Raw genomic sequence first — 15,370 nt, 5'->3', positions numbered from 1 at the left:
GTGAAAGAGCATTACATTCCTCCACAAAAGCAACATTACCATCATCACGAAAATTTCTCTTACGATTTAAAATATCTTTCATAAATTTAGCGTAAGAGGGTACCTGGGTAATTAAATCAATGAAAGGAACCGTTACCTCGAGATTCTGGACCATCTCCAAAAACTTACCAAACTTACGCTCCAGCTTAGTAGCCTTCAAATGCTCCGGATACGGGACTGCAACACTGGCCGTAGGATCAGTAACCTTCGGCTTCTGTAGGTTTAAAACCCCCGTCAAATCATCAATGAGTGAAGAATCATGCAAACTAGTTGACGGATTTGCATCCTGTACTGGGAGGTCAGTCGATCGACTGATATTAGTGGTCGATCGACCAACTTGGCTGGACGTGAACAGTTTCTGTTCAGAATTGGTCTCATCAGGTGACTCAGTCGATCGACTGAGAATGTTGGTCGATCGATCGATCTGTCTTTGGTGTGAATAGTTCGATCGAAACTATTTTATCTCGACGCTTGATCGATCGATCGACTATGTTGGTCGATCGACGAAATATCGCAATTGAGCTCGTTTTGCACGAGAATTTAAACGAGCTTCTTCATCATTTCCCGAGTCTTCCTTTGGCTTGTCGGGACTTTCATAAGAGAGGCCACTCCTGAGATTAATGGCGTTAATCGTTTCAATCGGCCCTTCACATTTGCTTGAAGAATTAGCAGCTTGCTCAGCCTCTATATTCTACAATTGCTTCACAAAATTCCTTGAGGACTCAATCCCGGCTGCTTCCATATTCGCCACTTGAACCAAAAGGAGTTGGACCATTTCTCTCAACTTCTCGATCTCATCTGAGTTTTGAACAGTTATTTCAACTTTCTCCTTGGAAGCTTTAGAAATCTCGAGCTTCTCGAGACGGGCAGTAATGGAAGTTATAAGTGTCACAACGACACTCATTTCATCACTTTGCTTTCGGGACTTTCCACGTGAACTTCCAAACTCAGCTCTATGGACTGCCATCTCCTCAATAGTGTTCCAACCTTTACTTTGACCGGTATTATTTTGGAACCTACCATTAGCAGCTGCATCTAGGATGACCTTGTAATCATCATATAGAGCATTATAAAATAGGTTGCAAAGAAACCATTGCTGGAAACCATGGTGAGGGACAGCTCGGACCAAACTTTTGAAACTTCCCCATGCTTCGCAAAAATCCTCATCCGCTCCTTGCTGGAAACTTGTGATTTTACTTCTCAAGGCGTCAGTCTTTGAAAGTGGGAAGTACTTCTTGTAGAAGGCTAATGCGAGAGATGTCCAGTCCGTGACTCCAGCTGCTACCCTATCAAGGTAGCGGTACCAATCTCGCGCCGAATCCTTCAAGGAGTATAAGAACATCAACCCCTTTACTTCATCCTGAGTCACCACAGCTGGTATAGGTATGGAACAGCAGTAGTCTGTGAAAATTTCCATATGCTTCAAGGGGTCCTCATCTGGTAGACCAGCAAACTGATTTCGCTCCACTAGATCGATATAAGAGGAACGAAATTCGAAATTACCCGTAGTAGGGGTAGGTAACTGGTGCCCTTTTGGAATATGGTGTTCCTTTGGCTGTAGATTATCATATATTGTAGCCATAATTGCCAAAATGAGAGTACTCAAGTCTTCCTCTCAAAAACCTGTCTTCTAACTGTGCAAAAGCAAAACTAGAAGCAAAGGTAAGCAACGGTCTCAAGGAACAAAAGTTCCTTGAGACAAGAAAAAGAAATAAACTAAAATAAAGCAAACAGAATTACACCGTCTCCCCGGCAACGGCGCCAAAATTTGATACCGTCGTTTTGTATCAAAATTAAATTTATAATTCCTAACTAAAACTATAGCTAATGATAGTAAGGGTCGAACCACAGAGAGACAAGGTTGATTTTGTTTGCTATTTTTCAGTCTATAAAAGTAACAATTAATTGGGGGGTTTTTGAGATTGGTTGAATAAATTGACTAAATGCTAAGTGAAATTTCTCAACAAGATAAAAAGGGGATCGGGAAATTCGGTTCACCATGGCAATGGTCAGGACAATAAGGTAACAGAAATCCTATAAAACGGTCTCAGGGGGTATAAGCAAGCCTTTCGATCGATGCTCAAATTAACCTTGCGGTCTTCTAATTCCCCGAAATTTCTCAAAGCTTTCACTCAAGAGAAATTCCAATCTAATGATAGTTCTAATTACTAATCTTTCAATCTAGCAAAAAGACATATCAACAGACGACAAAAACCGAAATGGAAGAATTCATGCTAACAAACGATCCTAATTCATGCCATGGTTCACCTCATTCCCAATCAAAACAATTAGCTACGCATGACTAAAACTAAAACAATTTCTAAATTGATAACAAAGAACAAGATTGACATGATTGAAATTTAAATAAAAGACAAAGGACAAGAGATGAATTTCTGGAATTAAATTGACAAAACAAGAATTTAAATAACAAGAATTTAAAGAAGAAAGGAATTGCATAAAAACTTACTAATTGAATTCAAGAACAAAGTATCGAAAATCGAGGGTTTCCGTCTCCAAAGCTAGATCTAAAAACTGAGTTTTTCAATAATGAAAAGCATAACCTAATTATTGTTGCGTTCTCCTGATAAAAAAGATACTGAATGTTAATTACAAGTTGGGCTTTTAAAAGTCTAACACGAAGAAATAAGTATCAGCTCGAAAACTGGTCGATCGACCGATCAGCATGGTCGATTGACTAGTTGTAGCAGTCCAGTAGCTTCTACTTGATTTCGACGGTCGATCGACTGGTGGGAGAGGTCGATCGACTGGTAATGCTGTGCAGTGGCTCTTTTGTTCCTTCAAATCAACTATTCACTCCTTTGCACGCATCCCGAGGTGAGTGAGTACGAATCTCCTTCTTATGGGCTTCCTTGAAGTTGCGTCCGGAGGAGGAATTAGGCTTGATTTAGCTTACTTCCGCTCAATCCTACAATAAATCATAGAATTATGCATGGAAATACGTGCCAAAACCGCAGATAAAGTAAACTGTTTCGGGAGAAATAGTAGCCTTAAGCTAACAATTATGCATGGAAATACGTGCCAAAACCGCAGATAAAGTGTATAGAATATGCACGTATCAGTAATATTTAGGTGTCTCATTGTAATTAGATTAAATAAGATACGGTCTAAGTAATCGAATTGTTTTAATTACTTAGATGAAAATATTTTTTAAGGAAACAATTGCATTTGAATGAATAAATTATTATAAATACAAGATGTTGAGATTTATAATTGGTAAAATATTTTGGTACAGGTAATTATGAATTACTAAGTCGATTTTTTTATATGACGTATTTTTATTAATGCGTTGATTTTTAATATGCTAAAAATACATAACAATTTTATGTGACGTGTGACATGTGACACATGACAAATTGACATTTTGACAAAGATAAAATGGAGTCCATTTTATCCATGTAAACCAAAATTAAGGGGAGTATTAGGAAGATATTGTGTTGATTATGTTAGTGGTAAACATAATCATTTCCTTCTAGACCTAGCCATGCAACCCTAGTGCCTCTTGTGAAGAGCACCTTGCTCATGCATTGGCCCTAAAAACCTCCCCCCTTACCCGGTTTTGACAATAGAAAAGACCATGAGTTTTCTCTATAATTTGCCATATACACTACTTGATAGTTTAGTGCATTATTCATTCACATACCATCTAAAATATTGAGTTTTAGAGAGATAAAAACTTCTTCCTCTTCTCCTTCTCTTAACCGGTTTTAAGAGACCAAAATAAATATTTTTTGGGTCAATTTTGTTCTAAATTAATATTGTTCTAGTAATAATAATATTAATTTTATTAAGTTGTTATCTTGGGTATAAAACCTTGGGAGGGATTCTCTTCTTGAATCCTTGTTCATCCATTAAGGAAAGCTCAAGAACAAGAGAGTAGGAGAACTCTCTTGTGCCCATATAAACCGAAATCCTCAATGTAAGAATGAAGATTTCTTCCTTATTTTACTTATAGTTTGCATGCATAAGATCATCTTTTAATTTTATGACTAAATTAAAATTATAACATTATGAATATGTTTAGTAAAGAGATATAGATTTCTAACAAGCGGTATCAAGAGCCTTGATTGTTTGCATGCAAATCGGTTATGGTTTTTCCGAGTTATACGATTAACATATAAAACTTATAAATTTGTGTTATTATGATATATCACGAAATAAAATTATGCATGTTAAAGTTTCTGGTCCTAAAATGTTTTTAGGATATTTTTGTTAATTTATGGATTTTTATTGTTCACCTTATATAATAATGGCATTAAAAATGTGATTTTATGATTAAAATGTCATTTTCGGACTAAAATTAGCTAAACTTCAAATTTTACAGTGGTTTTTGGATATGTTTTCACATATATTATTTTTAGATGACTTGTAAATTTTCATAATTTTTGGAGTTCTTATGCCCGAAATATGGATTTTTCATAATTAAAATCGTATTTAGATGAAAAATAGGTTAATATGAGATAAATTTCGAATCTGGTCATAGAAATTTAGTATGTTGTCACATGCAATTTTACAAGATGTGTGTAAAATAATAGGATATATTGAAGTCTTTATGCATGATTTATGATTTTTTGATGAAAAATAGCATAAATAGTGACTTAATTAGTAAATAATTGCTAAAACATACTCCATGACTAAAAAAAAACGTCATATGTTGCATTTTATTACCCATTTCAGATCTAAAATTTAAAAGTTTATAAATATAATTTTTCCTCATGTTTTTATAATTATATTTGTTAAAACCGATAAACCGCAACATTGTTTTTCCGGATAAATTTCGAAATTCTTAACCTAAGTTTTTGAACATTATGAGTGTCATGGTATTTTTCCAGAATGTTCAAGAGTTTAAATTTCAAATTTTGAATTTATTTGAAATTTTTGTGATTTATTTGAAGTTTATAGCATTTTATTGTAATTTTGGATCCTTTAATGAACAATTTTAAGAAATATGAGTTAATTATGGTCAAATAGTTAGTGGAGACTAATTTTGAGTCCTAATAAGGTTAGGGTAATTAACTTGTGCATAAATATGAATTTATGTATTTTATTGTGATTTTAAAAGGTTGAATCACGCAAATCCGTAAAAACCGTTAAATATACGATATTGGCTCCTTAAAGGCGATTTAGCATAAAATTGGGCATGTTCATACATATTATAATGCTGCATTTAATTTATGATTGTCATAATTTTATTCTATGTAATTTTTGAATTATGTAATTTTACTTAGTATGGCCATAGTTTTTAATTGGTATTACCCGAAATGTAAGGGATTATCGATTCGGTTGTAATTTATTGTGATCTCGTATCACCGTTTTGTAATTTAATAGATTTATTTTATTTTAATTACATATGTATAATAGGAAATTATGTAATTTGTTATGTAATTTATTTATTTATTCCGGAGTTCCTTGAAGACGGTGTCACTCAAGGAAGGCGATTCATAAAGACGGTGTTACCTCGAGATGTGTGCGTCAACCGAAGTTCAAGGGACCAATGGAGTTGGTTTCCGAATATGTAATAGTTAATTAGATTTTCTATTTTAGGAAGGCCATACTAGGATTTATTTTATGCTTTGCATTTTATTTATATGTCGCATGCATCGCTAAATCGCCATAACTAAAACATGCATATCATTTTAATCGAGTTTATCGACCGTGTCAATTACAATTATCGTAGTTCATCGCTTTAGTTCACTTAAAACGTGATAGATAATAAATTGACATGACCTCTCGCTAAAATAATCAATTGAGACTTAGCCTTACCAAAGAGTAGAAACCATGAAAACCTATTTCGTGAGGGAGTGCACTCGGCCACACCGGGGTACAAACCTTGTTACGTAGGGGAAGTGGGTGATAAATGTCTATCCACCGAATTCATGTTGATGAAGGTTTCATCGGCCACACCGTGCCAAAGTTAATATGGGTTTGGATCATGGACACATTTATTCGAAATTTGGATTGAACTCAACAAAAGTTTTTCGATAAGGGTTTTATCGGCCACACCGTGCCCTTGTCGGATGTGTTTTGGGCTAAAGATAAAATATTAATGTAATTTTATCGACCAAGAGTTCTAAAAGTAGAATCGATTAAAGAGTTAATCCACCGAGTTATATTGATAAGGGTTACATCGGCCACACCGTGCCCAAGTTAATATGAATTTGGGTCTTGGAATCATTTATCTAGTTGGGTAGAGGTCACTAGAAAAATGCAATAAAACTTGTTTAAACTTATTTTACGAGTATTATTATATTGAAAACGACATATGTTTTATTCCTTCTCTGTTTTGTTTTGTAGACCGCTCTTATTTCTCATAACAAATGGCAAATCCAAACACCAACGCCACGCCTCTCACTAATACTTCTTGGCTCCGATCCTTCATGGATCGATGTAAACTTGAAAAGAATGGGTCAAATTTCTCCGATTGGGATGCCCAACTCAAATTAGCCGCCCAAGGTGACGACAAGCTTCGTTACCTCACCGAGGCCTCTCCACCCGAACCAAATACTAGGTCGACCGCCGCCACTAGGGAAGCATATGAGGCTTACCATTAGGAGTCCGCCGCAATGAAAAATGTGTTGATCTTTGCGATGGAGGCGGATCTCCAAAGGAGAGCCTTTAAAATGGACACCGCTAATGAAATCTACTCCAAGTTTGTGACAATGTTTTCACAAACTCCGCGGATCGTCCAATATGAGGCGGCCGCGGCATTCTTTGATCTCGACTTCAAAGAGGGCCAAAAGGTTAGCCCTTATGTGCTCAAACTTATGGAGCTAGTCGAGACCTTGAAGATTCAAAAAGTTGAAATCCCCAAAGAACTCATTGTAGATAGGATTTTACACTCCTTATCCAAAGTCAAAGCGTATGTTCAATTCCGGGTGAATTTTAACATGCAAGACAAGCACGTGTCTCTTGAAGAATTGCACAAGTTACTTGTGCAAGCCGAAAGAGACATGGGGTTAAATGTCAACCCACCCAAGGATGTGCTTAACATAAGCACCAAGAGTAAGGGGAAGTTCAAAAAGAATGGGAAGAAAGGTAAGAAGAAAGCTCCCACTTTCACCAAAGCTAAGACTTATGAAGCTTGCACTTCCAAAATCAAGAAGGGTCCTCTTGATAAATGTCATTATTGTAATGGTGTTGGACATTGGAAAAGAAATTGTTCTAAATACCTTGGTGATATTAAGGCTGGAAAGATCACTCCAGTAGGTAAATGACTATCCTTTCTTTTATGTTTCTAATTCAACTATGGTATTGTGATACAAAGTTGTGATAATGTATCCCCTTTTTATTTTAAATAGGGCCTCCACCAAGCAAGGACAAGGGAAAAGAAAACCAAGCTTGAGAAACCATTGAGAAGCTAGGAATAGCTTCCATGAAGCTTCGCTTTTTATTGTCTTATTTTAATTATGTTTTGGATTTTAGAACCTTTTGATTTCCGTGTTCGACATGGAAATGTATTTTGGATAATTGGTTGTATTTTGGATAATGGTGGCTTGGTTTGCAACCCAAGTCACCCATTTTATCATTTTTATCCTTGTTCTAAAATTCATCTTTACATGCTTGCTCATAGAAACATATGATTATTCACTTAAAGTGATCTAATAGATAACTATAATGATGGGATTCATTATATGACCACAAGCTAAAGACTTGTGTATGATCATTTACAAAGTGATATTGAGTTAATGAACTCTCTTAAAGGAAAGTTAATCACCAAGTACACTTACGAAATCTAAAACTATTAGTCAAACTATGAGATAGTTCTCCTTATACTTCAAAAATCATTATTTGTGTCTCATATGCTATCTTTGAATCTCTAGTGTATTTATTCTAAAGATAGAGTGGGAGAAAAATGAGGACACAACACCAAGATAAAATTGTGTACTTGTGTAAATGAGATCTATGCAAGGGAGAATGATTTGAATAAAGGTATATCTATTTATATGGTATACACGAATAGATGAGATCTATGGTCTCAAATAGATGTACATGACAAAAGAGACCAAGTGAAGTAATCAAAAGAATATTTTCTCAAGATAACTACACGAGGAGACCAAAAGAAAGTTTTGAAAGGAAAATGACTAATGTAAAGTCTTAACAAGAGTTTTGACTAGTTTATGATAAATTTTGACCAATAGTTTCAACATTGATATTTACTTAAGAGCCTAAATGAATCAAAGGGTATTTTGAAGGACGTGTATTAGATATTATTCATATTTAAATAATGACATTGCCACGAATCATTATAAAATGAATGAGTTGGAGATTAAGATCTCTTTCCATAAGGTTGAGATTGAAATCTTTTCAAAATAGGTATTTTGAAAGGATATGATGGGAACATATATGGTTTCATCTTAATAACTTTGTGAGGCAACATATATTCCAATTCTTGAAATGTTTCGATTGAGTAGTCAATTTCGAAACATGTGGAATTAAGTGGGAGTTTGGAAATTATCATGTGAAGACATGGAATTTAGTGGGAGCAATCATCTTGTAAAAAATTTACAACTCACTACTCATTGAGAATGACGAGCTAGTACTTTCTTTCACAAAGAAGTATTTAAGTTTTCAATTCTGGATGAAAATGGACTATGATGAATCCAATTACATAAAGAGATGTTGGATAAGTATTGAGACATACAAATTGAATCAACGAGAAACGTAGGTTATTCATGTAAATGAAAATGGAATTGCCATTAGCAGTCATGGTCGTTCCTTGAACCTAAGAATGGTTGATCTCGTGATTATTAGTTACTAATGTTTCCGCCATTAGAATAATCATGCACATGTCCAAATAATGATTCATATGCATAAAAGCATGATGAATCGTTGGCGAGCCATACAAGAAACGTCATGAATTCTCGAGGAGAATTTGATGAGCGATTTCAGTGTTTGACAAGAAGACTCTGTTGTGTGTCAAGAGGTTGCACATATTGCAGTTCGAACACATGTAAGGATTTATGAAAATCCTAAGCTTTTCAAGCTAAAAGGAGAAATAGAAAGTTTGGAAAGATACTTAGTTGAATAAGAAGTTACTCAAAACTAATTTTTCCTAATATGCTAGGACTTGTGAGAAGTGCAAGGCTAATCATCTTGACAATTGTTACAAGATTCTATAAAACATATACCTAGTGCATTGTGTGTGGGTGGAGTACTTGATCAGTACAAGTTATATCATTCACCACAAATTCGTTTGTTATGTGATAATCGAGAAAGAAGTTCTTTCAAGATAAAGAGCCGAAACCGAGGTTGGGAACCTAGATGTGTACTTGGTAAGGTTCATGCTATGATAGATAACATGAACGTAAAGGAAAATGCGATTGAAAGAAGTTTGAACACATGGACACATGATATGTTAAACTTCTATTGCAATCAACAAGTGTTTACACACTTACGATATGCATCACAAGGTTGTAATACGGTATTGACTACCCGAGTGTGATGTCGACATTTGTCGTTTAAGTTATTATTAACTCACCTTATACTTTGTTACATCCAACGGGTTGTAGAGACAATTGAACCCCGTTTAAGTGAACACGGATTAGCATTGTATTCGCCCATAGTTACTTACATGAGGTGACGTCTCGAAGTGACTAGAATGTGATGCGATTGATGGCAAGTTCAAGTGCCATGGAGTCATATGAGAATGACTAGTCGATCACATAGGCAGACTGTTAGGAACATTTTGTCGGGCCTTATGACCGCTTATAGAGTTCTGGCAAATTTATATAGCCTGGTCGTGGCGAGAGCTACTATAGTATTCTAATGAGTCGATTCTTTTGACTAAAGACTATTCGCCTAAGATGGCACAGTTTCAGATTAACTTTGATTTGTGTTACTACGACCTTTGTAAATGGGGTCAAATGGGCATATTTTGGGTTATGATGGCTGTGGCTATTCGAAGGGAATGAGTGCGATAGGAATTGTCCACCCCTAGTCAGGGTTATAACAATATCTCAGGGCCACTCGAGGAGTAATGAATTGGAAATGCGTGGCCACGCTCGGAAGATATCTATGATAGATAAATCCGGTCAATCAGTTATTCTCCAGATCGAGGAAACGACTCTCGATATGATCACTTGCAAGTACGACCTGAAAGACACCTTGCATTGAGTGGGAGATAGTAATGGGACAAGAGAATTGGTGACGCACACTTGTCGAGGACAAGTGGGAGATTGTTGGAATATGTGTCCTCCGACAATAATGCGATCACAATCGTCGATCATGATGATCACATGTTTAAATCTCATTTTAAGAATACAATTGGGAAGTAATATTTTCTTTGTCAATGGTCCACACATATCGGTAATGATTGGTCGACTAGAGTTTGACATTACTGTCGTGCGACGGTGGTGATCAGTTAATCCCCTTAGGTCATACCTAAAGGGTAACACACTTAATTGATCATTTAATTGATCGTATGACGATACGGGTTAATTAAATTACTTAAAACTGACGGACGATTTTGGAAGTAATATTTACGAGTCTCATTGTAATTTGATTAAATAAGATACGGTCTAAGTAATCGAATTGTTTTAAGTACTTAGATGAAATTATTGTTTAAGGAAACAATTGCATTTGAATGAATAAATTATTATAAATACAAGATGTTGTGATTTATAATTGGTAAAATATTTTGGTACAAGTAATTATGAATTACTAAGTCGATTTTTGTATATGACGTATTTTTATTAATGCGTTGATTTTTAATATGTTAAAAATACATAACAATTTTATGTGACGTGTGACATCTGACACATGACAAATTGACATTTTGACAAAGATAAAATGGAGTCCATTTTATCCATGTAAACCGAAATTAAGGGGAGTATTAGGAAGATATTGTGTTGATTATGTTAGTGGTAAACATAATCATTTCCTTCTAGACCTAGCCATGCAACCCTAGTGCCTCTTGTGAAGAGCACCTTGCTCATGCATTGGCCCTAAAAACCTCCCCCCTTACCCGGTTTTGACAATAGAAAAGACCATGGGTTTTCTCTATAATTTGCCATATACACTACTTGATAGTTTAGTGCATTATTCATTCACATACCATCTAAAATATTGAGTTTTAGAGAGATACCTTCCTCTTCTCCTTCTCTTAACCGGTTTTAAGAGACCAAAATAAATATTTTTGGGTCAATTTTGTTCTAAATTAATATTGTTCTAGTAAAATAATATTAATTTTATTAAGTTGTTATCTTGGGTATAAAACCTTGGGAGGGATTCTCTTCTTGAATCCTTGTTCATCCATTAAGGAAAGCTCAAGAACAAGAGAGTAGGAGAACTCTCTTGTGCCCATATAAACCGAAATCCTCAATGTAAGAATGAAGATTTCTTCCTTATTTTACTTATAGTTTGCACGCATAAGATCATCTTTTAATTTTATGACTAAATTAAAATTATAACATTATGAATATGTTTAGTAAAGAGATATAGATTTCTAACAAATATCACAAAAATTCTCCATATGTGAATGAGGGTCTTCACTAGGCATCCCTCCAAATTTACTTCTCTCAACTAGCTGTATGAAAGCGGATTTGGCAATGAAATTACCGGTTAAATGTGGTGGTGTAGGAGTACCATTTGGTAGCTTCTCCTCGATTAGTACGGAATGTGATGAAAATTTAGGAATTGTGGGTTGATTTTGTGGTGGATTTTGTATTGCGTTGTCCTCTCCTTCTCTTGCAAAAGGGTTGGTAAACTCAATGTTATTTGGTTGAATGTCCACAATCTCTCCAATACCTACAACTCTCGAAGTACCTCTAGCAACTCTTCTATTGTTGGTTAAGGTTCTTTCAATTTCAAGATCAATAGGCAATGGATTACCTTGTGATCTCCTAGTCATGCGAAATATCAAACTACTCAAAAACAATTAGAACAACCTTGAGGAAATTGACTTCCCTAAGGTAAAGAAAGACACAACTAAAAACAATTAATGAAAATCAAATCAATTTAACACTGTCCCCGGCAACAGCACCATTTTTGGTGTGGATTAAACTCGTCGTCAAACGCTACCAACCAAAACAATATTTATAACTTCACAAACTACTCTTAGCAAAGAGGCAAGTAAAGGTCGGATCCCAAGGGATGGGTATTGATGTAGGATTCTCAATTGCAAATGATTGTGTCTTAGGGTGTCACAATTTAGGTTGATGTAGGAGATAAACTAAACTAATCAACAAGAGGAATAAAAACAAAGTAAAGCAAATAGAGGGGTTGTAAACAATTGATTAAAGGCACTAGGGTGTCATGGGTTCATAGGGGATTCATGGGAGTTGATCATACAAACATGTTCTCAATTATAAAGCAAGCACTTACTGTTGTGATGGGATCGAGTTGGTGTATAAGCTTACAATCCCTTAGAAGGTTTGGGTCCCGGAGCCGAATCGATTAGATTGTACAACACCTACAAGTCGACTTAATCCTTCCTATTCAACTATATGCATGGTCTAATGAGGTCCGAGTTGGTGTATAAGCTTACAAGCCTCATTGAAAAGGTAGGTGATAGGTAAAAAATGCAAGGATTCATAGGCTCGCATTTCATCAAACATAACATGTGCATAATTTGAAATCACAACAAGTAAGCAATTTAATTATGAAAACATATTAGATTAAAGCATGAATCATTCTCCAAATAAACCCAAATAATCTTCTAATTACCCAAAATAAAGGAAGAACAATAGAGAAATTAAGGAAAGATTAAGATATGATTAATATTGAGATTTGTATTAAAACTAAATTAAGACTAATTTGAGAGTATTTAGATATGATTACAACTATATTAAGGATGGATTAAAAGAGCATTCAAATTGGATTAAGATTGGATGATACTCTAGGTAGTACAAAGGGGTATTTATACTAAAGATTAGGTACAAGGATTAGGGTCACTAAGGGCTTAAATGACTATTAAGACCCTAAGAAAAGTTGAGGAAATGCTCTTCTCGAGGGAAATGAGCGGATCCCCTTGCTAGTCTTGCCACGATCCGCCCGTCCTGTGCTGTGGCACGGGCTCTTCTGACTTGTGATCCGCTCGGATCTAGGGGGAAGACGCTCGGATTCTGGCTTCTCAAGCCGCTCGTCCTGGGAGCAAGACGCCCGGATCTTGGTGTTGTGAGACGCCCAGATCGTGCATGATCCGCTCGGATTCCTGGACAAACTACTTTTCTTCTTTAGCTCCCCAACAATCCGCAAGGATCGTGTTGGGGATGCAAGGATCCTTTCGTCATTGCCCATTTCACTTTATTATCGTGCGATCCATTTAGCTCAATTTTGCCTCATAAATGCAAGGTTAGCACTCCTTTCCTACCAAGGAAACAAAACCTCAAAGAATATGCAAAATGGGAAACTAAAGATAGAAAATGACCCAATTATGTGCTATAAAGCATGGGAACGAGGTTAATTCGGGGACTAAATGTGCTCAAATATGAGTCTCATCAGGGCTACAGCCATTGAGGCCCTTACAGGTGGCTCGGGGCGGCAGGTATGAACCTTTTATACCCGTCTTTATTTTTATTACTGGAAACTAAAGATAGTAAATGACCCAATTATGTGCTATAAAGCATGGGAACGAGGTTATTTCAGGGACTAAATGTGCTCAAATATGAGTCACATCAGGGCTACAACCATTGAGGCCCTTACAGGTGGCTCAGGGGGGGGGGGGTATGAACCTTTTGTACCCGTCTTTATTTTTATTACTTCCAATTTTGTGAAGTGAAGTATCACTTCATTTTTCTGTGCAGAGGAAGCGTGAGCTGGCGCAGTCCCAGGAGGAGACGGCCCGTTTGCTGAGAGAGATCGAGGCCAGAGATGCTGAGATCGCTGTCCTTGAGGCGACAGTGGCTGAGCAGAGGGTTCGTCAGGACTAGTTTGCTGACTTTATGTTTGTACATTTGTATATTTTGGTTGTCATTTTGGGCTGGAGCCCGTATTTTGGTGTATATTTTTGCATTTTAGTTGTATATATGGCGGCCTGCGTGCCTTTGCTGCTGGGTGTTTGTTGTATCTGTAGGTTAGCTTTGAAAAACAGGTTCCGCATATGACGGTTTGCGCCGTCATGCTGCCGAAATTCACGTAGGAAATCACAAGCAAAACATATAGCAAAAAGAATTCAAGTAGAAATTAAAATGGCCTAAATTAGCGCGAAAAATATGTAAAATGAAAAAAAAGTGCCAGAAAATGGACTAAATGACGCGACCGGACGATACGGAGGGCTACCCCCTAAAAAACATTTAAAAGAAACTTCTAAGTGTGTCATGAACATTTTTGAAAAGAGGGAGTGAAATGATACCCCGAGGAAAAAAAAAGAAAATAAAGAACGAGTAAGTGTGCGTATTTGGCGAAAATGTCGATTTTTCCTCGAAAAGCTAACCCGTAAAAGATTAGGAAACATAAATTTGGTAATTAATCGAAATTACCGAATTAAGTCCTTATAGGAATAGGAAACTTTAACTAAAACAGATTAGGAAAGATCCCACGGCTGTCAAACGAGGAAAAGGGCCTGGGGAAGAGACGCAGCAAGAGTTGCGATCCTTCGAACAGGCGCAGATGCTGCTGCGTCTTCTCTCCAGCTTGTCGGTTCTCGACAGAATTTAGGAAACGTCGAATAGTATAAATAGAGGCCTCAGTTGAGCTTCTATTCTCACAATTCTACCTTCCTTGACTTCGTCTATTACATAAAACCTCATATATCTTCTCAAATTTTCCCAAAAATATGGATGCCTTTGAAAATCACATTAAGGAGTGGACGAATAAATTTACGAATGTGGAGAAACACGGCATGGGTGCTTTTAACTTAGGATCGATCATAAGTTTTAAGCTAGTGAAGGTAATTAGGCCCTTTTTGGATGCTTCTCTTGAATATTGGGACCCGAATTTTCATGTATTTGTCTTTTCGGGAGGTGAAAATCGTCCCTTTCCTGAAGAAATTGTTGCGGTTAAAAGATCGGACGCAAAAAGTGTTCCGGCTATACCCCCTAGCTCTCAAGGCTATAAAAATAAATTTAGGGATTTGCTTGGATTAACCAAGGCTGAGGTAGACCGTCTTGTGACCTCAAGAGGTGTCCGTATGTTTGAATTTGTCGATCGATTTATAAATAGGGTGGACCCTACTATCTCCTATGTGGCGAGGCGCATAGCTTATGGATTTTGCCTTCTTCATTGCTTTGTCCTGCGAGGGCATGTGGAGAAAGAGATGAGGGGTGACCCTCGATTTTTAGGCATAGTGGTGCAAATGGAACTGCGCAGGAGCCCAGCATGCTTAGTTCTAAGGGAAACCATTCTAGGATTGGACAATAGGAAGGCGAACCGTGAG

The 15,370-nt window shown here is 36.5% G+C and overlaps 1 non-coding gene across 1 annotated transcript; it reads left to right on the top strand.

The window, feature by feature from the left end:
- The first annotated feature begins 1,139 nt into the window (after positions 1-1,139).
- On the top strand, positions 1,140-1,246 carry LOC141622205 (small nucleolar RNA R71). Its single transcript, XR_012532897.1, has one exon. It is a non-coding gene; the product is annotated as a small nucleolar RNA R71 (small nucleolar RNA).
- The last annotated feature ends 14,124 nt before the right edge of the window (positions 1,247-15,370 follow it).

This window comes from Silene latifolia, chromosome 1, assembly GCF_048544455.1.
Source record: "Silene latifolia isolate original U9 population chromosome 1, ASM4854445v1, whole genome shotgun sequence".
NCBI lineage: Eukaryota > Viridiplantae > Streptophyta > Magnoliopsida > Caryophyllales > Caryophyllaceae > Silene > Silene latifolia.
This window is presented reverse-complemented; position numbering and strand designations above follow the sequence as displayed.